Source organism: Sciurus vulgaris (assembly GCF_902686455.1).
Source record: "Sciurus vulgaris genome assembly, chromosome: 16".
Taxonomy (NCBI): domain Eukaryota; kingdom Metazoa; phylum Chordata; class Mammalia; order Rodentia; family Sciuridae; genus Sciurus; species Sciurus vulgaris.
This window is the reverse complement of record NC_136477.1, coordinates 64,421,040-64,445,924: the sequence shown is the minus strand read 5'-3', so window position 1 is coordinate 64,445,924 and position 24,885 is coordinate 64,421,040. Positions and strand designations below refer to the sequence as shown.

Here is a 24,885-nt window from a genome sequence, read left to right as displayed (position 1 = left end):
AAATAGTGAGTGGGAATGTAGCTTAGTGGTAGAGGAGTTGGCCTAGCTAGTGAGAGGCAGTACTAGAACAAAAAAGTGTTTATGAAATCATACTTGCTCAACTATGATATGTTTATTCTATTTCAAGTATAGGAATGCAAATTTTGGCACCTCAAACAGCAAAAGACAATAAAAACATTTTCCTTTAACAAAAACAATTATACAATCAAAGTTTGCAGGATTCTGAAAAATATTAGCTCCTTAGATTTTTTTTTAATTATTACCATCACTTTAGAACAATAGTTGGCAAACTGTAGCCAGTAAGTCAGGTGCTTTTATAAAGTTTTTACTGAAAAATAGCTATACTCATTTGTATGCCTATTATCTACAGCTGTTTTCACACCACCATGGAAGCAGTTGTGAAAGACTGTATTATCCACATAGTCTAAATTATTTACCATGTGGTCCCTTACAGAAAATGTTTGCTAAGCCCTGCCTTAAACTGGTAACAGATAAAAAGGCCTTTACACTGTTACGTAAAGATATTACCAAACAAAATAAAGTGCATTAAAAAAGACTATCTTATTTGCTTAGGATTTTTTTGTGTGTGGTGGTTGTGGGGAATGGAAAAGTCTACTTTCTATACTATCTCTCATTATTCCTCAAAACTACAGTCTGAGAAACCAGGAACATAATGTATAATAAAATTCAAAGTCTGGGGATGTAGCTCGGTGGTAGAGCATTTGCCTACAATGCATGAGGCCTTGGGTTCCAGCCACAGAAGCACAGATTAATTACTTAATTCATTAAAAGAAATTAGTGAATTAGTGAACTATTTTCTATCTGAAAATAGAAAACTGAAGAGGCTTTTACAATATTACAAGGAATTAGCATAAGAGAAAACCTAGTATCCATATTCTAAAAGCAATGCATTCTGTCTGACTGGCTGCATTTGACAGGAATTTTTGCATATGCTTAAGAATAACCTGAGATTCTGATTCAGACATAGGATCTGGGAATCTATTTTTAAAATCAACTCAGATAAGACTGTGATTATGTTAAAATAGAGAAAAAAACCTCATTTTTTGAGGTACATCATAATTTGTTATAACATCTGGAATTTGTTTCAAAAAATTGGTGGAGGAGTAGTATATTAGGGTATGGATCATATACTAGGGTATGGATCATGCTTTGATCAATATCTAAACTTGGTGACAGGTACACAGAGTTTCTTATACTGTTCTCCCTACATTGTAAATGACGCAAATTTTCCATAAAGTACTTAAACAAATCTCAGGTGATTACAATACATAAATAAGATTGAGAACCATTGAATTAGTCTGCTGAAAAAGGCTAGCATCCAATGGAGGCCCCACTGCCACTGTTTCTATCAATTATTTTACAACTTAGAATTTTTCTTTTAGTATCTGAAAGCCACAAACTACTAATGCTCCAACATTTCAAGCAAAGACCTTCCACTTTTGACATGACATTTCTGTGGTAGGAATAAATACAGCTGACTAGAAAAAAGGTTGATTGCTTTAAGTAAAACAGCAGAACCACTGATAAAAGAGGCAAAATAACAATTAAAATTATAGTTTGAAGAGGCTTCAGTAAAATATGGAGGGAAGAAAAAGGTAGGTCAAAAACCCTTAGATTTGGGTGGGACCATAAGAATTATATGAACCATTTTCTTTTTTGCCAAATGGAAATATAGGTGTGAGGAAAAGAATGACCCAGAACAGGCCCCAATTCACACAGAACAATTTGTTTCTAATTCAGTACACCAACAACTTCAGTCATGGTTTGAAAAATACAATGTACTTAAATCCTGAGTCATTGTATAGGAAAAGGGGTAAAAATACAATGAGGTCAATCACTTTGGAAAAGCTTTAATGAAGTAAATACAGATGGCTGGGTAGACAGACCACATGATGAGGAAGAAGTTCTGAAGTGTGAGAGGAAAGAAAGGAATGGAGTAAAAACCCCATGAAATGCCCCTTTCAACCATTCTTATTTCTCCCTCTATGATGATGTTCTCAATTGGGATCCAAAAAAATAAACCATAGCATCCAAATTCCATGTACTACTGCTGTGGCAAATAAAGCTAATTTCTCTATGAAGCCTTAAATATATCCCCCAATTGCTTCAATCCCTCTATTTTTCTATTTCACCTCTGAACAGCCTAACAGAAAGAATTAAATATATTTATGCTGACACTCCTAAGTTATTAGAAACATTAGGATGGTAATCACATTGTTGTCAGCTCCACTGTCTTTTATTAGGGGGGAATACAATCGACCTCTCTCTGTAACTCCTTCAATTGAAAGCAAGGTTTTCAAGGAAGCAATAAATTGTTGCTTTTAGGCTAAGGAAACATTTTGAAGGTCTACTGTGGAGTGGAGCAATCTGGGAATCACTGGATCTCCCACTTGAGAAGCTGGCCTGAAAGCACAGTCACCACAACTACAAAATATAGCACAAAAACTAAACAGTCAACTAAATGATGCCCTTTATTGATTTCCAAGTCTAGGCACAAGTATTCTAGTTAACAAGTGGTGGGTGCTCACAGCCATGACAAAGGGGAAAAGAACCTAAAGTGCAGAGTTTCTAAAAGAGCAAAAAGGATCCAAACAGAAAATTCTAGGAAAAAAAATCACAGCCATTTCAAGGAAAATGTAAGCAACTGAGCTAGGGCCAATGGCTCAAACAATCTACCCCCTCAAGTTTTCCACCAATGCTTACAACCTATAAATTGTTAGAAGAACCAAGGATGGTGAGGGCAGGGGAGATGTCTATGGTTTCTGCCCTAAATATGTGGCTCAAGCCTTGGTCAAACCACCAAGAAAACAAGAATTTCACGTGTGCCTTATATTGAGACAGCACCACAAGAATTTATGATCCAACGCCTCCCTACCCAGAATATTCCTTTAATTAAGAAAAAAAAAATTCTCGTAACCCAGTTTAGTGTGATGAAAAGGAGCCAAGGAAAGGAGGAGTCCCGAAGATAAGCAGCAGCTGCACCGCCACGGTATGGGGCGCGGAGACGAGTACCATGGATTCCAGCAGGCTGAAGACTCCTGGGTCACTGATGCTCCCCACCATGATCTTGTGCTCCTTTCCTGGGGCATGGCCTCTTCGCCCTCCACGCATGCAGCCTTGGTGCTGTGACGCTCCCCAGACACCCGATCGCTGGTGGTGTTTTCCATGGCTGCAGCTCCATTAGGGGGCCACTTGGTGCGGAGATCTACACTGGAGGGGAACAAACACCCCAGTGGCCGTGTCAGGGGCACACCAGCCCCACCTACGTGCCTGGGGACCCGGGAAGGGAATCCCGCTGCAGAAAACCATGCACCGTGGTCCCCAAACTCCCAGCCTACAGGGACAACCACAAGCCCTCTGGGTCTCCCGCCGCCCCCACTCTGGAAACCCATCCTCAGGACTCCTCCGCAGTACCGCGCCCACTCCCGCACCCGATCACCTCCAGCGATGCGCTCTCTCTTCCCGGGACCATGGGCGCTTTGGCTGGTGGGCAGGCAAGGCCACCAATAAAGTTATTGAAATTGAAGCCGCACCCCTGGCCAGGGATCTGGGTTTCCTCCTAAAATGGCTACAAGGCCATGGCTCAGAGGCCACTCCTGCGTGCTCCTGCCGCCTGCTACCACCGCTCCCCCACCCGCCAGCCTCTCTAGCTGCCACCACCTCGATGGTGGGCTAGCACAGCCTCAAGCGCCTCCTGGGAGCGCGGGACAGGGACTGCCCCATGGGCCATGCCGAAGCACCAGAGCTGTGGATCCCATGCAGCCTGGCGAGTGAACAGCTCAGAGGACGCCAGGGGCTCAGTGCCACAAGACCAGTGCAGCTTTCTCTGTGGCTGCCTCATGCGGCCTCAGGTGTGCCAAAACATTTTGTGAGCCACATCTCTCTGAGTGGTGACCAAGAGGAAATAATACGATGGACTTCATCTCCAGGCAGAGGGAATTAGAGGTCAAGGTTTGAGGCTGATACTGTGCAGAGCCACAGGAAGGACTAGTCAGCCTGAATTGGTGTCCTGGGGAATAATTCGAGGTGTAGTGTAGATAGACCCTGACAAATTAGTGAATCGTTAGAAGGAGAATGCTCTTATAAGCTAAGAAATAGCATTTTTGCAATGATTAACTCCAGAAAAAAATAAACTCCAAGAGAAAGAGCAATAAAAAAAAAGTAACATTAGAAGGCACCCAAAATGTATAAAAATGTCAAAGACAATTCTAGGGTTTGGAGGAGTCCAAGATTTTATGATAATGGGATTTATCGTTCCCTATGAGAAACTTTATTACTCAATATGTGTTATATATACAGACCAGCAGCATTCATGTATCACCTGGGAGCTTGTTACAATCTAAGCAGGATCAGAGGTCCTATCTGCAGAATCTGCTTTTTTATTTTTTATTGTAAACAAATGGGGTATATCTTGTTTCTCTGTTTTGACTCATTCTGTTATTTTTTTCCTTCCCCCCACCATTCCCACCCCTCCCAACCCTCTTTTTCCTCTATACAGTCCCTCCTTCCTCCATTCTTGCCCCCCCTCCCACCCCCCATTATGTATCATAATCCGCTTATTAGCGAGATCATTCGTCCTTTGGTTTTTTGAGATTGGCTCATCTCACTTAGCATGATATTCTCCAACTTCATCCATTTGCCTACAAATGCCATAATTTTATTATACTTCATGGCTGTAAAATATTCCATGGTGTGTGTGTGTGTGTGTGTGTGTGTGTGTATATATATATATATATATATACACATCACACTTTCTTTAACCATTCATCAATTGAGGGGCATCTAGGTTTGTTCCACAATCTGGCCATTGTGAATTGAGCAGGTATGAACATTGATGTGGCTGTCTCTGTAGTATGCTGATTTTAAGTCCTTTGGGTATAGGCCAAGGAGTCATATAGTAGGGTCAAATGGTGGTTCCATTCCAAGTTTTCTAAGTAATCTCCACATTGCTTTCCAGAGTGGCTGCACTAATATGCAGCCCCACCAGCAATGCGGAAATGTACCTTTTTCCCCACATTCTCACCAACACCTATTGTTGCTTGTGTTCTTGATAATCACCATTCTAATTGGGGTGAGATGGAATCTTAGTGTAGTTTTGATTTGCATTTATTTTATTACTAAAGATATTGAACATTTTTCCATATGTTTATTGATTGCTTGTAGATCTTCTGTGAAGTGTCTGTCATTTTCTTTGCTCATTTGTTGGTTTGGTTATTTGTATTCTTGGTGTAGAGTTTTTGTAGAATCTGCATTTTAACAAGTGTATTTTAAAGTGTGAGAATCACTGCTTTGACAGCTGATAACAGCATAGATCCAGATTTGATCCCTTTTCATAGTCTGCACACACTGTGTAGACAGCAAGATTTAAGTAAACATTTGCTGAGTGAAGAGTACAGGAATACTGCTCACTACATTTCTAACAAGATATGCCACTTAGGCGTAGTGATTGTGAAGGCAGCCAAAGCTGGGGAACTCCAAGTCACACAGGCCATGTTTTCTGAGTCAGTGGCACTGTTTGTTGTAAAGTCCATTCTTATATTATGAATTGAAAAATCTACTTAATATACACTGCACCACCCATTCTTTGCTCTGTTTCTTTATGAACTCATCTTCTTGCTGTTGATCAAAAATAGTTTAAGGGAACAGGTGCAATTTTACCACAACTGCTTGCTCGCCTCTCCAAATTCTTGACTGCCTGAGTACCTCCTTTTGTTTATCTATACTTTTCCCCCTCTCACCTCCAATTCCTTTTTTTTCCCCTGAAGACTGACTGGGGATTGAACCCAGGGCTTATGTGCATGGGAGGAAAGCACTCTACCAACTGAGCTATATCCTGAGTCTTACTTCTGTTCTCTTAGAGGAAAAAAAAAAAACAGCAGCAAGGTGATTACTTGACTGAGGAGAGGAGACAAGTATTTGACGTTTGAACAGGTAGGAGGTGTGAAATAATCAACTAGAATAGTGGATAGATAATTGACTAGAATACCTAAGTGTTAATTGCAGATTGTACTGAAGGTCTAGGTATATTTGGTGGTTATGAATATAAGAGAAGCCAATTAACCATAGTGGTATTTTTGTCTTACCATATTTAGTTTTTTTTTTTTTTTTTTTTTTGTGCAGGCATATACCAAGGTAAAGTTTATTCAAGCAGGTATGGAGAAGGGCAACAAAGGAGTTGAGAGTGCATAGCAGAGTGGGATTATAATGCTGGGTGGTGGGTTTTAAACCTGTTGGTCTGGGAAATGAAGAGCAGATTGATGGAGGACCCAGTGGAGTCAAAGAACTGGCTGATGGCAGTAAGTACCAGAGGGGATGAGCTTAGTAGGTAAGAGATGGTTTGGAGAATAGAATGTGTGACATTGAGATTTCAGTGATGTTGCATTTATTAGCATGGTCTTAGATAATAACATAGGTGTAGGTTGGTGAGATGATCATAAAATCCTTGGAATAAGGTTACAGAACTGAAAAATGAGATGATAGAGAGCAGTAAAGACCCACTTTAATATTCATTCCCTCTTCCTTTTCAATAACCTTGTTATGTTGTCTTTCTGTATATAGACACATTTCTCAGGTTCCCTGGTAGCTAGATATGTGATTACATTCTTCCAGTGGGATCTTAGTGGAAATTCTACATGGAACATCTGTTCAATCTCCTTAAAAGAAAGGGTATGTCCTTACATTTCTCCTCCCTTCTGTGTGACTCTTCATTGAATGGCTGAAATCCAGCAGTCACCTTGGACCATAAGGTAACTGAGAATAGTACAGCAGAAAAAAGAACTATGGAGCTGTTATATATCAGGCCTGTCTACCTCTGGACTTTCTTATATGAGAGGAAAATAAGCTTCAATCTTGTTTACATCATTTTATGGGGCTTTTCTATTATATAGAGCCAAACCTAATCCTAACTAATATGTTGGACTGATGAAAGTTATAACCTAGATACTAAAGTCAAATGCAGGAGTAGTTATGTTTACAGAGAAAGGCACAAAGCTTGAAACTAAAATATTTACAGAACAAAGGGGAGTAAAGGGGTCTGAAAATAACTACAATGAGGAGAGGTGGCGGCCAGTACGTCAAAGGAGCAGGATCAACATAAAAAGCAAAGTGGGATATATGTCTTCTTCATTACTCATGCTGCCTAGAGTTCCTCATTGCTATTTCTCTTTACTTTATTAAATCTTCCTGCTCAGTTAGATTATGTTTTATTAGATCAACTTAATTTGAGAGTAATCAGGTAAACACATAGTAATAGAAATGAATGGTATAGTTAGCGTTCTTCCTCTAAGAAAATTTCACTAGACTGTAGGTCTGGGTCAAATCCTGAATCAAATAAATACATTTCTTTTTTTAAAGTAATTTTTAATTTTGAAATAGTTTTTGATTTAAGAAAGGTTGCAAAAATATTTCAAAGTTCTTAGATATACCACACCTAGTTTTCCTTATTGTTTACACATTATTATGGTACATTTGTCACAACTCATAAACCAACATTGACACATTATTAATCAAAATGCCTACTTTTTTTATATTCACCTAGTTTTAAAATTGATTCTCTATTCCAGAATATCCATTACATTTTCATGACAGATCTCCTTAGGCTCCTCTATACTGTGACAGTTGCTAAAAATTTCCTTGTTTTTGATGACCTTGAAAGTTTTGAGGTGGTCAGGTAGTTTGTAGAATATTCATCAACTTGAGATTATTGATACATTTATCATGGTTAAACTGGGTTATGGTTTAAGGGAGGAATACTACAGAAGTAAGTGACCTTCTTATCATATCATTTCAAGGGTACATACCGTCAGCATGGCTTATCACATTGATGTTAATCTTGATTACCTACCTGCAGTGGTATTTTTCAAATTTTTTCACTACAGTCAGTCACTCTTTCTTCCTTTCCATACCAGCACTCAGAAATCACTGATTGATTGATCATATAATTGATTGCCTTGTTGATAGGCCATGACTTCTATCTTCTCTACTTTTAGGTACGTGGAGAGCCAATATCATACCATTCAGGGAGGCACATTGATAACATGGAAGGGATTACTGTTTTGGTGGGAGTCAAGCCTAATCTGTCTCTGGCTTCACTGATCCCAAGCTAGCATTACAATTATTTTTTGGACCCTATACTCTGCTCCAGTTTCATCTACTTATCCCTGGAAAATGGAATGGGGTTTGAAAAACCATCTTAACCACAGATCATCATATCAGGAAACCTATGAAGACAGGAGTAATTGAAAAGAGTAATTCCATAGCTTCAACAAAGACAATGGGCAGGTCTATGTTAGCTGTTATTTCTTTGAGTTGATTATGGATTATTTTTAGATGTCCCATTGTCAATGCCCTGGCTTTCATTGGGAAGCTCAATCTGGACATTACTTCCAAACCTAAAAAGATGGAACAACTCTCAGCTTCAAATTTCCCAGAAAATACTTTAATTTCTCTTTCAGAAGTATTGATCCTCTTTCAGCTTTTTTCCACAATGAACTCCTGGGTTTTCATTTGTGTTGATTCATCCCCCTTTACTCTTGTAATCTGTCACTTTTTTCTTCCAATAATTTCTAGACTGTGAGTTCAGGGACTTCTTTAGTCATTTTTATATTATGTCCTTAGGCATGTTGATTATCAAATATTATGGTGGGGACCCTAAATCAACATCTCTAAAAAATGGCTTACTCCATGTAATTTTCTGATAGGATTTGATTTTCTATTAAAAGCTCAATTTTTGTTTTTAATATTATAACTAGATGTTTTCTGAGAGATAAGATAAATAATGGTCTTAACATAGTTGTCTATGATAAGACACTTTGTTTTACTTACTATTTACTAATGTACCTGATAAATGGTCATTTTTGCTCCTCTCCCTAAGCAACATGTCTTTATTTTCTTAATAAAGAAATTACTTTCAACTTTCTAGGCTCATAGGTTGTTTTAAAATTTAGCATCAACCCATGGATTCTACTTGGTTTAGACAATTGGGATTTTTTTAAAGTAGTTGTCCTATCTTTTTTGATCTCTTAGTTCTTAGGTTGAATCTAATCAGAGTTTTACTTTAGAAAGTAAGTAGCTGCCAACTATATGATATTGATTTTATATTGGACTATTAGCTGTAGTAAATAGTGAAAAAAAGATATTTGTCACCATCCTTAAAGATCTTACAAATCTACTAGTAAGAGATATGTATACACATAACAGAACTCAAGGGTTTTGCTAAATATTGTGAGTTTGACTGATAATAGAAATGTAAAAAAGGGCACTTAAGAGAGAGTTATACTAGGCCCTTGAAAGATGTGAAAGATATAGATAAGATGAGAACAAACAAAAGTATTGAAAATCAGGGAACAGCAGCAAAGTGAAAGAATAAAGCCAGAATGGGTCAAAGAATATTTATGGTCAATGCCTAAGTTAGTAGAAAACAAGAATGGACAGCAATCCAGATTCAGAAGACTGATGAAAAAGAGGAAACTCACCACAAAAATCCTCAAACATGGGATTCTCAATTATTTTATGAGGGCAATGGTGGTGGTTTGGTGGGGGTCCACAGATCACGGCTTCCCAGGGAAAATGTTAACTTGGAATCCTGAAAGGATGAGGGAGGGTGACTTATACTACAAAAGGAAGTGGTCCTCCAGAAGGAACCAGATGAAATGATTATACCAAGTGCTTTTGGAGAGCTAAAGAGACTTTTTAGTGGGAAAATGTGGTGAACAGTAAAATATGTGGAACAAGTGTGACTAGGAGCCTTTCACTTGCTACTTTCTGTAATAAAAAGAAGGAACAACAAAACACAAAGGAAATAAGAGTAAAGTCAAATTAAGCTGATTGAGGGATCCAAAAACAAGGACAGGAAAAAATGATTAGGAAATAAATTTTAGGTTGAATTCTTGAGATGGAATTCTGAAGGAACTGATAGATGGTCAAGTACTACTTGATCAAAATGGTGTGGAGTTTTGAAGAGATTAAATAGGAGAGAATTTGAGAGCTTTGCATTCTGGAGATGATATTAACTCAAGTGTTTGTATGCGTGCTTTTATTTATCTTATAGTAGTAGGTCAAGAGCTGGAGTTTTTATGAAGGTTTCACAAAAGGATTCACTAGTTCCAGCCTTGCAGGATTGTTATGAGGATTAAATAAGCTCCATGTACATGAAATGTTGAATTAACTGTCAACCCTTAATAAAGTTCAAATTATATCCTTGGAGACTGCTTATAGTCAGAAGGTGATGGGACAAGAATAAGTCAAAGGAAGGACAGCAGAAAAGTCCAAATAAAAGACTTTTGTGCCAGAAAAGAAGGGAAAAAATTCACTCCAAGGGGAAATGTTTAAAAATGCCAAGTAGTGAGAGAGTGGAACCTGGTCATGGATGACTTTCAAGGGACCAGTGTCAGGACTTCATTTTCCTTAATTCCTATACCATTATTTCCCAACATTCTCAATTACTTGTAATACTCAGAACTCAATTTACTGTCATTTTCCCCTAACTTTATATAAATATTGGTGATTTCCCCACCCATATATCAAAATGTCCTTTTTTCTTTTAGTATATAGCCATGGAAGAATTGGGTACTTGTTGCCTACTGTTCCCATAGTAGTTCCTCTACATTGTTACTAGACCATCTGCTTAGGTTGCAGTAAATATGTGTGAAGTGAATGAACACATTAAATGTTGTTTCTTGTCTATCTTCCTTCTATGACTCTGAGTTCCATGAAAATAGGGATTTTTTTATTTTTCTGTTTTTTTCTGAACCTAGGAGAACATATATACTGAGAGATCAGTAAATGTTTGCTGAATAATATGGTTGAAGAACAGTGAGGAATTGAAGTTTATTTTCCCAGAGTCCCAAGACAATGTGGGAATGAAGAGAGACTAAATTAAACTCTATGGTAATGGGTCTTTCAAGGTCTACTCTCAGTTGTAAGGCATGTTGTATTTGTGTAATCCTGACTTTCTGAATTCCTGACTTGCCCTGCACATTTTGGTATAATGTTACAAGAGAAAAGAGATATGGCTGTCACACTGGTCTTCCAGACCTGTTCAACCTTTTAACATGAAGAGAAATTGGCCAAGGCACTTGATAAGCTGAGATCTTATGGAGTTTCTACTACAGAATTCAGAACTTCATTGGCTTGAAGGCCATACTGTATTCATTAGAAGTGACATTTATTAGATATCTTCTATGTGCTAGGCATTGGTCTAGCCTTGGAATAGAAAGGTAAATAAACATGATTATTTAAAGAGCTTTCTATATATGAATAAAGGAGGGAGGAAATATGCAAAGGTTTGTTCTGTATAAACAGAAAGTAAAGGGAGGGCATACTAAGAAGAGAACATCAGAAACAAAAGCTCTGGGTATAAGCATATCTGCTATATTGTTGGTTAGTAAGTCCTCCAGTGCTTCTAGAAGTCTTGATGAGTGGTAAAGACTAATAAAAAAATGAAACTAAAAAAGCAATTTATACCAATCTGTGGTGGAACCTAAATGTCACCCTATGACATTATACCTTCTGGTAATACAGAGAATTGGTATAACTTGATATGGATTTCAAGGAAAGAAAGTTGCTGAATGAAAGAACCCTTGTGAGACTGGCAAAACAGGCAAAGAAAAAGAAACTTGATTTCATTCATGGCAAGAACATGGGTTCAGTGTTATAGAAAAGGGTGGAATATTTCCCTTGACAAGAGGGCAATAATTCCAGAGAATGAAGGAAGAAGGAAAATGGGATTTAGTAGAGGGAATACATAAGAAAGAAGAGGACAAATTGAGCTGGGCAGACTTGAAAGACTAGAAGAAACTAGGTGAAAGATCAACTAGTGAAGATAAAATTCAGGGATGAGAAAGACAAGAATTTGGTAGGTAGACAGGTAATTCTTGGCTAGAAAAAAAAAACTCAGGGTTCCTGTTGGAAGTTTGGTGAAGTCATAGGGATTCTTCTGAAGATTTCCTTTTTTGCCAAAGTTGGAAGAATGTGTGCTAGGCTTCTGCTACCATAAGAAGCTGAAATTTTTGTACGTTTCCCTTCGGATCACCTACTCTCATACCCATAATGCAGATTCTTCCAAATACGCATTTTTCCAATTTCTCTTCACAAGTTACTTCAGTATGGAATAAGAGTCCCATTTGCTTCAAGCATACTAAGATGCTTTGGCCTATGTTAATGAATTTTTCTCCCCTTACTTATTGATCTAATTAGAATATCCATTTAATATGACTAGAATTAAGTCAACCATGGGTTACTTGCATTTGGTGGTCCAGTAATCTTAAATAGTACATGACCTACTGCATAAACTGTAAGGAATTAAGAAATGTCAGATATTTGGAAAGATGTTTTTACCTATTAACTATATAGCGCTATGATTTTTCTCTCTGACATCATGAGGATCTCACTAGTAAACAGTAAGCTATAATTCCAATGAAAACACTGAATAGTTTTAATTAAATACTAGTAATGATAACAAATGTTATCATAATAATTATAGGATCAAAGAGGTTCTTTAGAAAGAAACTTCAATCATCTGGCTTCTCTCTATTCTGAGGCTTAACTCTCCTCCATTCACCTCTGTTCAAATGGCCATCTAGCCATGTGACATTCATTGCTATTATGTTTGATTTTCTCACAATTTCAGAGGCTTCCCAAGAAAAGGTCTTGTTGATCTAGGTATTAGACTAAAAACCCTGCCCCTATTAGAAGTAAAAGAAGGCCCAAACTCTCTATTATGTTGACTCTGGAACTGACATTCTCCATAGGACTCCTAATGCAGAAGTAAAATCAAGAATCAATAAATGGGATGGTATCAAATAAAAAGTTTCTTCACAGCAAAGGAAACAATCAAAAGAGCTCTCAGAAAGGTAGAAAATCTTTAACAAATACACCTCAGAGCATTAATCTCAAGGATACAAGAAGAATTCAAAGAGCTTAATACCAAAATCCCCCAAAACTCAACTGATAAATGGGCAAAGGAACCAAACAGGCACCTCACAGAAGAAATGCAAATGGTCAAAAATATGAAAAAATGATCAACATCTCTAGTAATGAGAGAAATACAAATAAAAACTATACTGAGAGTTCATCTCAGTCAGAAATATATCAAGAATACAAGTAACAGTAAATGTTTGCAAGGATGTAGGGGAAAATATTCACTCATATATTGCTGGTGGACTGCAAACTGGTGCAACCACTGTAGAAAGCAGTATGGAGATTCCTCAGAAAACTTGGAATGGAACCACCATTTTACCCAGTTATCCCACTCCTTGGTTTATACCCCAAGGACTTAAAATCAGCAGACTACAATGACACAGCCACATCAATGTTTATAGCACTCAATTCATGATAGAAAAGCTATGGAACCAACCTAGGTGCCCTTCAACAGATGAATAAAGAAAATGTGGCATATATACACAATGGAATATTATTGAGCCATAAGGAAGAATGAAATTATGGCATTTGCTAGTAAATGGATGGAACTGGAGAATATCATGCTAAGTGAAATAAATCAGGACTAGGGTTGTGGCTCAATGTTTGAGTGCTTGATTAGCATGTGTGAGGTTCTGGGTTTGATCCTCAACACCACATAAAAAATGAATAATATAAAGGTATTATGTCATCTACACCAAAAAACAATATTTAAAAAAAGAAATTAACCAGTCCCAAGAAATAAAAGCCCAAAATACTCTCTGATATGTGGATGATAACTCATAACAGGGGAGGGTAGGGAGGAAAAGTAAGGACATTCACTGGATTAGACAAAGGGGAATGAAGGGAAAGGAGGAGGGATGAGAATGGGAAAGACAGTAGAATGAACTAGACATAACATTTCTCTGCTTATATATGAATACAAGACCAGAGTAACTCCACATCATGTTCAACCACAAGAATGGGATCCAAATTGGAATGGGTTGCACTCCATGTATGTATAATATGTCAAAATACACCTTACTGTCATGTATACCTAAAAACAGCAAATTAAGAAAAAACTTTTATAAGGAAAAAAAGAAAAAGGTCTTGCCTTTTTTATTTTTTAATGTTAAGCTGATATTATGTGACCCTCAAGATTTCACTACGTGTTTCTAGTTTGACTCTTTGCCCTACTAAGTAAATTATTCCTTCAAATATTTGAAGGGAACTCTCAGATCTCCCCCAGATCTTAACTTGTTTTGCCTAAATTTCTCCAGCAAATTCATCTGCATTTCAAATGATGTTTTCACAATCCTTAAATCATTCTCTTTCCTTATTCATTGAATTCCAGTTTCAATTTTATAATGTTTCAGGTGGTAGTCTGATCAGTTTAGAGAACAATTATGTGTTCTGGGACATAATAATTTTTTGATGATGATAGATTTAATCATGCCTTTTAGAAGTCTTACCCTCTGCTGACTCATATTGAGCTTACTACCCCAAACCTCAAATTTTCTTCTAGTACTCCTAGCCAAAACTGAAAGAAGGTATGTAAAGAGGGTGTGAGGATTTGAAAGTTGAATATTCTACATTATGGACTAGTCTCCTACCAGGTGTTAACTTTCTGTCTGAAATTAAGTCACACCATTTCTATATTTGATATTTTCTATAATGAAAGATGGCATTCTTGTACTTCACAAATACATGCCAGTTGTCCAAAATTTAGATGAGTGGAATCAACTGGGGAACAATCATATGCCTGCCTCACCCAGATGTACTGAATAAGCATCTACAGGGATGAGATCAAAGCATCTCTAAGTTTGGAAAATATCCCAGGTGATTCTAATATAAGTTTATGGTTATCAATTACTACTTTAGAGTCACTTAAAAATAAATATTCTAGTAATAACTTTATGCTAGATATTATGCAACCCTCAAGATTTCAGTCATACATACAGCTATTTAAAAGCAAGTACATAAACACAATTAAACATAATCAAGTAATTAAGTAGTCAATTTGTACAGTTACTTACCTTTAAATACTTGAGTGGCTCAGCATCCTTGGGGCTGTGCAATGGACATAATGGCTTCTAAGGGTTGAATCAGGCCTATGATAGAAAGAATTGACTTTTCTAGGTTGGGGGAAGACCTTTTGATATGGGGATATCTTGTTTTTGACCACTTTGATGGAAACTTCAAGAAAAGTAAAGGCAAACCTACAGCCTGTGGCAAAGATAACAGCATCAATGTCATCCTCTCTGGAGCCATCCTCAAATATGTCAGCTGTCTCTGTGAATTCCTTCACATTTCTTTTCACTTTTACCAAGCCAGAAATTATATATTTGGCAGATCATCATTTATTGTTGGATGCTGGCTCAGAGCTCTATGAGTGCCAATAAAGATGAAGAGGAGAAATGAGAGTGACCAAGAGAGAGGGAAAGAAGGGGAAAGAGAGAAATAAATCATGTAAGTAATTTTTTGCTTTGGTGGAGGTGATTAAAAAATGTCAATGGTTTCCACTCAGTCTACCAGTGAAATTTGGAAAAGTTCTACCTTATACCAGTTCTACTTTACATCAGCTTTTCAGGGCAAAAGCTGAACCCTAAAAGTCACTGAAAGGGGAAAGTACTGGAGAAGTTAATGAAGAAGAGTCTTATTTGAGGAATGCATATGTGGTTTCTTAAGTAATACTAACACTCTGTGGTATCATAAGACCATAGGCTAATAGTTTCGTCCACATATCATTAAGTCTGGCAGATCTTGTCAATATTCTGTACAGTTCCATTTCTAATTCCAAAGGTCCAAGAGGTAGATTTAGAATTTCATTCCCCAAACTGTGTAATAAATTGCATCCATATAGCAATTTAGAATTTAAAATACATTTCCATGCATTAACTTGACAGTCACACAAACTCTATGAAGGAGGTAGGATAGGTGTCATTATCTAGGTTGTATAGATATGGAAACCGAAGTCAAGAGAAGTGAAGTGACTTGACCAAGGTTATACAGCCTAGTATTTTAGAATTTCTATTAAAATAGCTTTCTATAAACTCTGTTGGGATACTTTGGACCTATTAAGTAGTGTTTTCTAGAGACAGCATGGAATAAGGGTATCAAAATAAGTAAGCCAGGTTTCCAGTATCTTGGGTCTTTAAAAAAAAGTCTTAATTCAGTTTTAAAACAGTCTTAATTTCTGAATTTTAAGTCAGTAGGCTGTGACAGTCCTCATTCTATTTTCTTCCTGGCCTAGCCTCAGAAATATTATATGGTTTACAACTATCCTTGATTTACTGAATTTAATTTGCTTTGATTCTTACCTTTTGGAAGATTATTTTCTGCATCCAACATCATGATTTCATTTTTCTCTCTAAACCTATTCCCTTTCACTAGCAGTACCATCATTTACATAGATGGCCAAGTCACAAAACTGTCTCATATCTGCTTACCAAGCCTATGCTCTTTATCCCTTAAAAAGGAAGATTACCCAGAATAGTTTTGTTTCCTCCCTATCTCCCCTGAACTATTAGAGTTGTCTTTAGGCCTCCCTTCCTATCTGCCTTCTATGCAATTTGCCTTAGAATAGAAAGGAAAGTAAACATGATTTTAGGATACTGAATTTAGAAAAGAAAATAAAAAGCTAGAAAGAATATTATCTGGTAAGGAGCTGTGGTCATTCTACAATGCTTTTATTACAGATTTATTATTATATCACTCACTTGCTTATATTCTAGGCAAGTGCTCTGCCACTGAGCTAAATATCCAACCCCAAACTTTTTATTTAGCAGAACATACAAAAATTTTCTTACCTGATAGACCTAGAGATATATTTAACTACTCTTCTACCTTTGTAATATAGTCTAGATATATCAGACTATGTGCAGGTCTCAGGCTATAATGTTCCTTTTGCTATTCTAAGATATTATAATTAGAATGCTACATGCTAACACTATTTACTTACATCTTATTATTTCATAACACCTCAATTTGTTTTGCAGCTGCAAAAGATATTCATACTTAAATAACTCAATGAAAATTTGTTGGGAAACACAGCATCCAAGTGTCATCTCACTAATTAATTTCAAATTGTTGAGGCAATTTAGCAAGGACCTAAGCAACTTAGTGAGACCCTATCTCAAAAAATACAAAGGGCTGGGAATATAACTCAGTGATAAAGTGACTCTGAGTTCAATGCCTAGTACCCAAAGAAAAAAGAAAAGAATATTATTGGGACATCAGTGAAAATTTAAATATGCCAACATTGTAGATAATGTATTTTATCAATGTTAAATTTCCCAAATATGATAATTGTATTATGGTATATAACAGAGTACCATTTTTCTTAGTTATATATTAATGATTTTGACTTACTTTAAAAAAAATGAACTTAAGTATGTATGTATACTACATATTGTTTGGATCTTCCTATCTTCTAAAAGGGAAAATGGAAAAAGCAAATATGGCCATATTTGATAGGTGGATCTAGGTAAAAGATATATGAATGTTCAATGTATTTATTATTGAACTCCTTTTCTGTAGATCTGAACATTTTCAAAAATGAGAAATTAGACAGAAAAAAATTATTTAAAGTCAGTATATAGAAATGATTTCACAATGGTCATCCTGGCTGTATGAGAACCTCATTCTTTATACTCTGTATCCTATGCATTTCTTTGTCATATCCTGTTGTCTGTCTTCTCATTTATATTTTTAAGGTAAGATCCATTCTGAAGTATTCCATTTGTTACTCATGTTTTCCTTGTGCAAATTACTTAGTTTCTCTTAGTTTCAATTTTTTAATTCTGTAAAATGGACATAAAAAAGGTATGGACCCCCGGGGCCATTTGTAAGGGTTAAATGAGATAATACATAATACTCATCACTGTGCTTGTCTTCAAAAGCTCTTCAAAAAAGGTAAGGTATTATTTGTATTATCATGCCTTTTCTCTCTGTATTTCATGCCCAATATAATGCCTTCTTCAAAACAGGTGCCCCATACATGTTGACTGACTGATACACTGCCCTGTACTACTTTTTGTTGTTGTTGGGCACAATATACAATGAATTGATACCTGAAAGAATAAGAAAATGGTTAATGCCAATGAGAATAAATTACAGAAATCCTTTAGACCAGCAGGTCTTTTTCTTCTGTGGTTGATAAGGTAAAAATTGAATTTCAAATTCTCTGGATTTTCTTAATGTATGGGTAGAGATAGCTCTATTAGCCTGTGTGAACAATCCTTGATCTTGTATCTTAGTCATTATCAACTCCATTCCAATCTTGAGAACATACCTGTGTGTAGGCTTCAGGCCTAACATTTCATAATCAAATCTTTGACTCATACTTTTTTTCCAAAAATGTATTTGCTAATGCTTGGCCACATATCTTTGATATAAGATGTTTAAGGTCAGAAAAGTGTACCACATCAAAAGGATATCCATGGTCCCCTACACAATTCAGGATCCAAACCCCACTCCTGGTACTGAGGAATACCTAAGGCATGGAAAATATCGTTTACTTTTATCATATGGTCTTACAATCTGAAAGCACTCCCATTTTATTCAAGATTATGTTCAAACTCACTAGGGTGGCATTTTAGTTCTGTACAAACTTTAAAAAAAAATTTCCTGCCATTTTCCTTCCCAAACACTGTCCAAGAATATATCTCAGTGTGGTCTATCACTATGTTTCTGTTTAAAGTTAATGTGCTTGAAAAGTTCTCCTCTTTCAAATTCTCCTCAGCCCTTTCATTTTTAAGATGCAGATCAAGTTGGATTCCTCTATGAGAACACCACTGACCTTTCAGGCTGAAAATTCTCTCTCCATCCTCTGAACTTCACTAGCACTTACCACCTACAGGACTCATTAAAAATCATGGAATAGGCTGGGCTCAGTGGTGCATGCCTATAATCCCAGTGTCTTCAGAGGTTGAGACTGGAGGATCATGAGTTCAAAGCCAGCCTCAGCAATTTAGCAAGGCCCTAATCAACTCAGTGAGACCCTGTCTCTAAATAAAATATAAAAAGGGCTGGGGGAGTGGCTCAGTGTGTAAGTGCTGATATCCATGTGTTTTTGGAAAGATTAGATTGCTTCTATTTTTTTCCATTTGAGTGGCAAAAAGGAAACTCACCCACCATCCTATTAAGTAAAAGATTTAATTACCAAAATGTGCCTTCCTTTATATGAGAACATGGCATTTCTTCTGGCCAATGGACAATTCACACTCTCAATATTGCATTTACACAACCTCTTCCAGCAATTACCTGGTCTTCATCAAAGCCAGGGAGAGGCTAACTAGGATTCTTTAAAAAAATTTTTTGTAGTTGTAGATGGACAGTATGCCTTTGTTTTATTTGTTTATTTTTCTGTGGTACTAAGGATGAAACCCAGTGCCTCACACATGCCAGGCATTGCCACTGAGCTACAGCCCTAGCCCTAACTGGGATTCTGAGTGCAGTCTGAAGCAGTGAACTTATTCCTTAGAATAAAGCCAACTGAATAGTGGAACTCTAACAAGTAATCATGCCTCTCCATTAGCATCAATCATGATGCCAATTGAGGCAATGAAACCAAGCCCCATATTTGCCACTGGTACTGATGGGCAATGTGCAGCCATCCATACGCTCTTGGGTCTACCTTCTTGATAAGACTGAAGATAGAATGAAGCAAAGTAAATCATTGACTCAAACCTGCTTGGCTGTGTAGCTCATCTCTACAGCCAGATCTCCTCCAGAATTCCCAACAATTATAAAGACTCTTTTTCCAGCAAATGCCTCTGGGTTTTTACAGTCTTGACTATGGACTGTCCTTTGAACTTCTCATTTCCTGTAAGAGAACATAAAATAATTTTTGGATGATAGTTTATATGATGGACATCTTTTGTAAAATCATTCTTTTGTAGAATTTAAAGTTGAAGAACATATTATCCATATGTTCTATGTTTATTCAAGCTATTCTTGTCATTCTGAATACTTTTGCTTATTTTTTTCTTCCATAGTCCCAGAATAGTAACTTGTGTTTCCTTTATTATAAGTACTTTTTATTTTGTATTTGCAGACTCACAAATCCAAATTGTCTCAGAAAACTGCCATTCTCTTTTGTCTTTTCATTCCTTTAGATACATACTCCCATTTCAATAATATACATATGTATACTCTAGGATATACATAAAGTACATTTTTTAGAAAAAGAAAGTTCAGGCCCCAACCTGAAACTAAATTGTTCAAGCTTTCATTTAACCCTTAGAAACTCAATATTTGTTTGTTTCCTAGATCACTGAAAAATTCCACATCTGAACCAATGCTGTGTAAGAGATCCACAGTCTTCCTTTTTGATCCTTAAGAAGACCAAAGTCATTGTGAAACTAAATTTAATCATGTTCTACTTCTCAGAAATACATACATTCCCCAAAATTTTCTGTAAGTTGGTTTCATTATTGTGAAAACATGACAGAAGTACTTATACAAGCATAGATTGTTTAGGCCAGTCACTCGATTGCCCTCCTGATGCAATCAAGACACACAATAAACATGAGACATGTAAAGCTAATTGGTGTAACATGGCAGTCTGCTTTACAGTAAGTGTTTCTATAAGTAGAAACAGTACACTCTGTGCTAAATGAAGTACAGTAAACACATAAACCAGTAACATGATGGTTTATTTTTATTATGTACCACATACATAATTGTGTGAGCTATAATTTTATACAACTGACAGTGCAGATGGGTTTATACATCACCATGATATTATAATGGCTACGATACTACTCAGCCAATGGGAATCTTATGGGATCACCATTCTGTATGTTTTCCAGCTTTAACTGAAATGGCATTACATGGAGGCATGATTGTTCACAGTCCTCTAAACTCTAAAATTACCATTGCCCAAATGGCAATAAAACAAATTTTCCCATTTTCAAGGGAAAATGCACAATTAGAGTAAGCCTTATTTCACCCCAAAGTAAAAATCACTCAGACCACAACCTTCTATTCCTCAGTGTCAAAGGCATGGCTTGAGGGTCAACCTCCTTTGTGGTAGGTCACTCACCTGGAAAGCTTTCCAGGGGTAAGTGAGCATTAGTGTGATGGCCAGTGCAAAGCATGACTCCATCAAAGACATTAACCTTCTTTTTTCCATCACACTCTGGGAGGTGGTCACTGCCATTTTCCCGAAGTAGAGAAATCAGGCCTCTTCTTCACACTGTACACAGTGGTCTGAAAGCAAAGTAATATACACAGGGGACTGTAACCATAGCCAGTACAATGTTTATCTTCCCAGACATGACTTATCCTGCAAAATGTTACACAAAAGGTTGATACTGCAGATACCATCACATCATTAGGATTCTTGCAAGAATATTTGATTTTCATACTCCATAAAGAACAGTTTTGTTTGAGGTTGTGGTCTGAATGAGAAGACTTATATGAGGCAGATAAAGTAAAATGGAGTTGACAGATGAATGTACTCTCCTGTGCCTCTAGAAAAGTAGAATTTGCAAGAATTTTTAGTCTCTGCCTTAAGGCATTGTAGCACCTGAATAAACCCTGAATTTCTCCTGTACTTCTGTGACACTCTGTGCACTAAACACGTATTCCTCCACTAACCCCAGACATCCCCAAATTCTCTGATGTCTTCTGACACTAAAATCCTGTTCTCTTTGACTAACCTCAAACATGTGACTATGAGGCTCCCTTTCATGTTAGAGCAGGAAAATATTTCAGTGGCTCTTATTTCTTTAAGGGAATCTCTCTTTGTTTTTTACATATGCCCAATTTACAAGTAATTATAGAGAAAGAGGCTGTGAGATAGGAAAATAGTGGTATAATTTTTAGTTTTTCAAAAAAAAACCAATAAATATGGGTTACTCTGCCAGCCTAAAGAAACATCAAGAATGCATTCCAATGAGCTTCTTGGGCCTTGGCTATAATGTCTTGATGGAATAATAGAGAAACAAAGACTTAACCACCATGTATTATTTATAGTTCCTGTCATGTGTTTTTACACAAGCTTGTGCTTCTATTGGATCATCCTTTTTTTCCTTTTTCATTTGGTAGATTTCTTTCTACTCAAGACTCAGACTGGACATTCTCTTCTCTAAAAATCTTTCCTGAAACTTGATTCCTCTTCCCTGATGTGTTAAACATCCCTCTTCTGAGCTGCAATGTATAGATCTCTATAGCACTTATCACTTGGTTTATTACTTATATGTATAATAATAATTTTCTTCATTTTTCTGTGTCTTTAAACACAGTTACTTAGTTAAGTTACTTATTTTTTTTGTCTTTGCATCATCACTGCTTACTACAGTAAGACATTTGTTCAAGAACTGTCACTTAAACAGGTCAGAGATGCACCACTGTGCTGTAAATGACTGGCTTTGGAAATTGTCACCAGATAATACCATTTTATTATTGTTGCTAATCAGAAAAAGGTGGAAGGTTTGGGCTGTAAGCCAGGTGATATATCTGTTTATGGTCATGATTATAAATTATGGAAAAATCACAGTAGACTTTAGAGAAGAAAGGAACCAAAAGTCATACAGTACAATCATCTTCTTTTACATAAAAAGAAAATTACAATAAATTCAAGTTGAGAAACTAACTCATCTCAGGTCACAAGTTAATTAGTGGAAAGAACAAGGGCCAGAATTCAAAGGTTTGTTTCCTAATTCAGTGTTCTACTCTCTCCACCAGATATAACTTCTTTGCTTCCTCAATAACTTCCTAGTCACTGAGTACTTCACCAGGTGATTTTGGTGATCACATAAAATAATATATTGAAAAATGCCTCAGAAAGTATAAAAGAATAAAGCAATAGTGGAAAAGTTGTGGAACCAGAAAGATTTAAAATTTCCATACCTATTCATTCCCCTCATCACCTTTATTATAAGCAGAGTGTGAAATGAAGACAATGGAAATACTGGTGGCAGGTATCTTTCTGTATCTGTGGCCAAAATATATGAGAGACTTTCCCAGGGGTATTTTAGAGAAAGAACAAAGAGTGGAGTCTTTGTACTTGAGCATATCAAGCTAAAATTTACACATAAGCACTAGTAAATGAAGCCATATTATTCATTTACTTGATGAAGAACTTCAAACACAAAGATGCCCACAAAGCTGCCTACCTTGAACTGGATAAACTTTAAAAGTTTGGAGTCTTTTGCATACATCCTGAAATACTTGAGGACCTAGAAACTGTGCATGAAGTTAAGATAATGATCTGGGAAGCTGTAGTCACTGAAGCACATCATCTCCTTAGAAGAATTGATGATCACCAATTTTAAATACTGAATCTGCCTCCTTCAGAATTTTCCTGCAGTAAATTAGAAGTATTCATGGCAACTTGAGAACTAATTTCATGATTTACAAATAGCTAGTAAACAGTTGAAAATTTCCTGAAATAAATGCCAATTCAAACAAATTCACACATACACCACCTCCATACATCTCCCAGTACTTGTTCCTCTGTGTAGTTCCTTCCCCTTGAATCTCAGTGTCTTTATGACTTGCTTTTGACCAACAGTATACAGTTGAAATGCCACTGAATGACTTTCAATACTAAGTAATAAGTAGCCTTGCAGCTTCTAAGGTGTCTTACAAGGCTTACTTTGGTGGAACCTAGCAACCATGTAAGAAGTTAGCTTTTGTAGCTGCAACCAAAATACCTGACAATGAGAAATAATTCTTTTGGCTCATGGATTTAGAAGATTCAGCTCCACTGCTTTTGGCTTCAGGCAAGGCAGAAAATCATGGTGGAAGGGTATGGCAGAGGAAATCTTCTCAGCTCATGGTAGCCAGAAAGCAGGGGTTGGAGGAAGAGGCCCAGGACAAGATAGAGTCCCCAAAGGTAAACCCCCTGAACCTGTGATCTGCTTTTCAACCATGTCCCACCTGCCTACAGTTTCTACCACTGCCTAGTAATCCATTCAGCTGTCAATGAATTAATTCATTGATGATGTCAGAACCCTAATGAATGAATCACTTTCCAAAAGACCCAACTTTGGACAATGCTGCATTGGATACCAAGATTTGAACACCTGGGCTTTTTGGGGGAAATTCTAAATCTTTACTATAAAAACTCCAACTACATTGAGACCACAATACTGTTAGGAAGCCCAACCTAGGCACATGGAAGAAAATACCTATGATAGAGAAATATTCAAATAGCCCCCAGAAATTCTAGCTATCCCACCTAAAGTTCTAAACATATGAACAATGTAGTCACATTAAATTCAGTCTTAGCACTCATCAGATGGCAATCACAAGAAATTCCAAGTGAGAACTTCCCAGATGAATGAATAAGTCTCAAGAATTTTCATATACATTGAGACATTGCCCTCAGAAAATGTACTAAGTCTCTTTCCAGTATAAGTTGTTATTTACCCCATTGTTATTATTGTTGGGTAACAGTCATTTCAATGAGTAAAAATGGGTTAGATCAAAACATACTAGGGAGAGTATAAGTTAGTATAATATTTTCTGAGTAATTTTGCAATATATATAAAAATCCTTGAAATTTACATAGCCTTTGGAGAAATATTCAGACTTGCAAACAAAGATTATTGTTAAAGGATGTTACTGTCAGCATTATTCATAAAATAAAAAGAAAACAACTTAAATGCTTAAGAAAAAATAACTGAAATTTGAGAACCACCGTTCTAGATTCTTGCTACCCAAAGTATGGCCTGTGGACCAGGACAAAGGGGATCACTAGGGGCATTGTTAGAAATGCAGAATTTTAGGCCCCTCCCTAGTCTTATTGAATCAGAACTAACATAACAAAATTCTCAACTGATTCAGATGCACATGAAAACTGAGAAGCACTGGTTCAGATGACTTTAGTCCCTAACTCACTGTCTTCCTTCCTACAACAAACTTTTTGCTTCCTCAAAAATTTCCAGTTAATTAGTTCAAGGGGTTAAGGTGGTAATCTAATAAAATAATGCTATATGAATCCAGCCTATTATTCTG

At 36.7% G+C, this 24,885-nt stretch overlaps 1 pseudogene across 1 annotated transcript in view; it reads right to left on the bottom strand.

Annotated features, from left to right (window-relative positions):
* Nucleotides 1-23,251, bottom strand: part of LOC306647158 (flavin-containing monooxygenase 5-like) — a 636,328-nt pseudogene extending 613,077 nt beyond the window's left edge. Inside the window, exons 1-5 of the transcript in view lie at nucleotides 23,040-23,251; nucleotides 20,963-21,129; nucleotides 19,606-19,741; nucleotides 18,209-18,409; nucleotides 14,952-15,301 (exon numbers count right to left, since the gene is read on the bottom strand). The product of the transcript in view is annotated as a flavin-containing monooxygenase 5-like (transcript). The remainder of the gene's footprint in view (nucleotides 1-14,951; nucleotides 15,302-18,208; nucleotides 18,410-19,605; nucleotides 19,742-20,962; nucleotides 21,130-23,039) is intronic.
* Nucleotides 23,252-24,885: the final 1,634 nt, after the last annotated feature.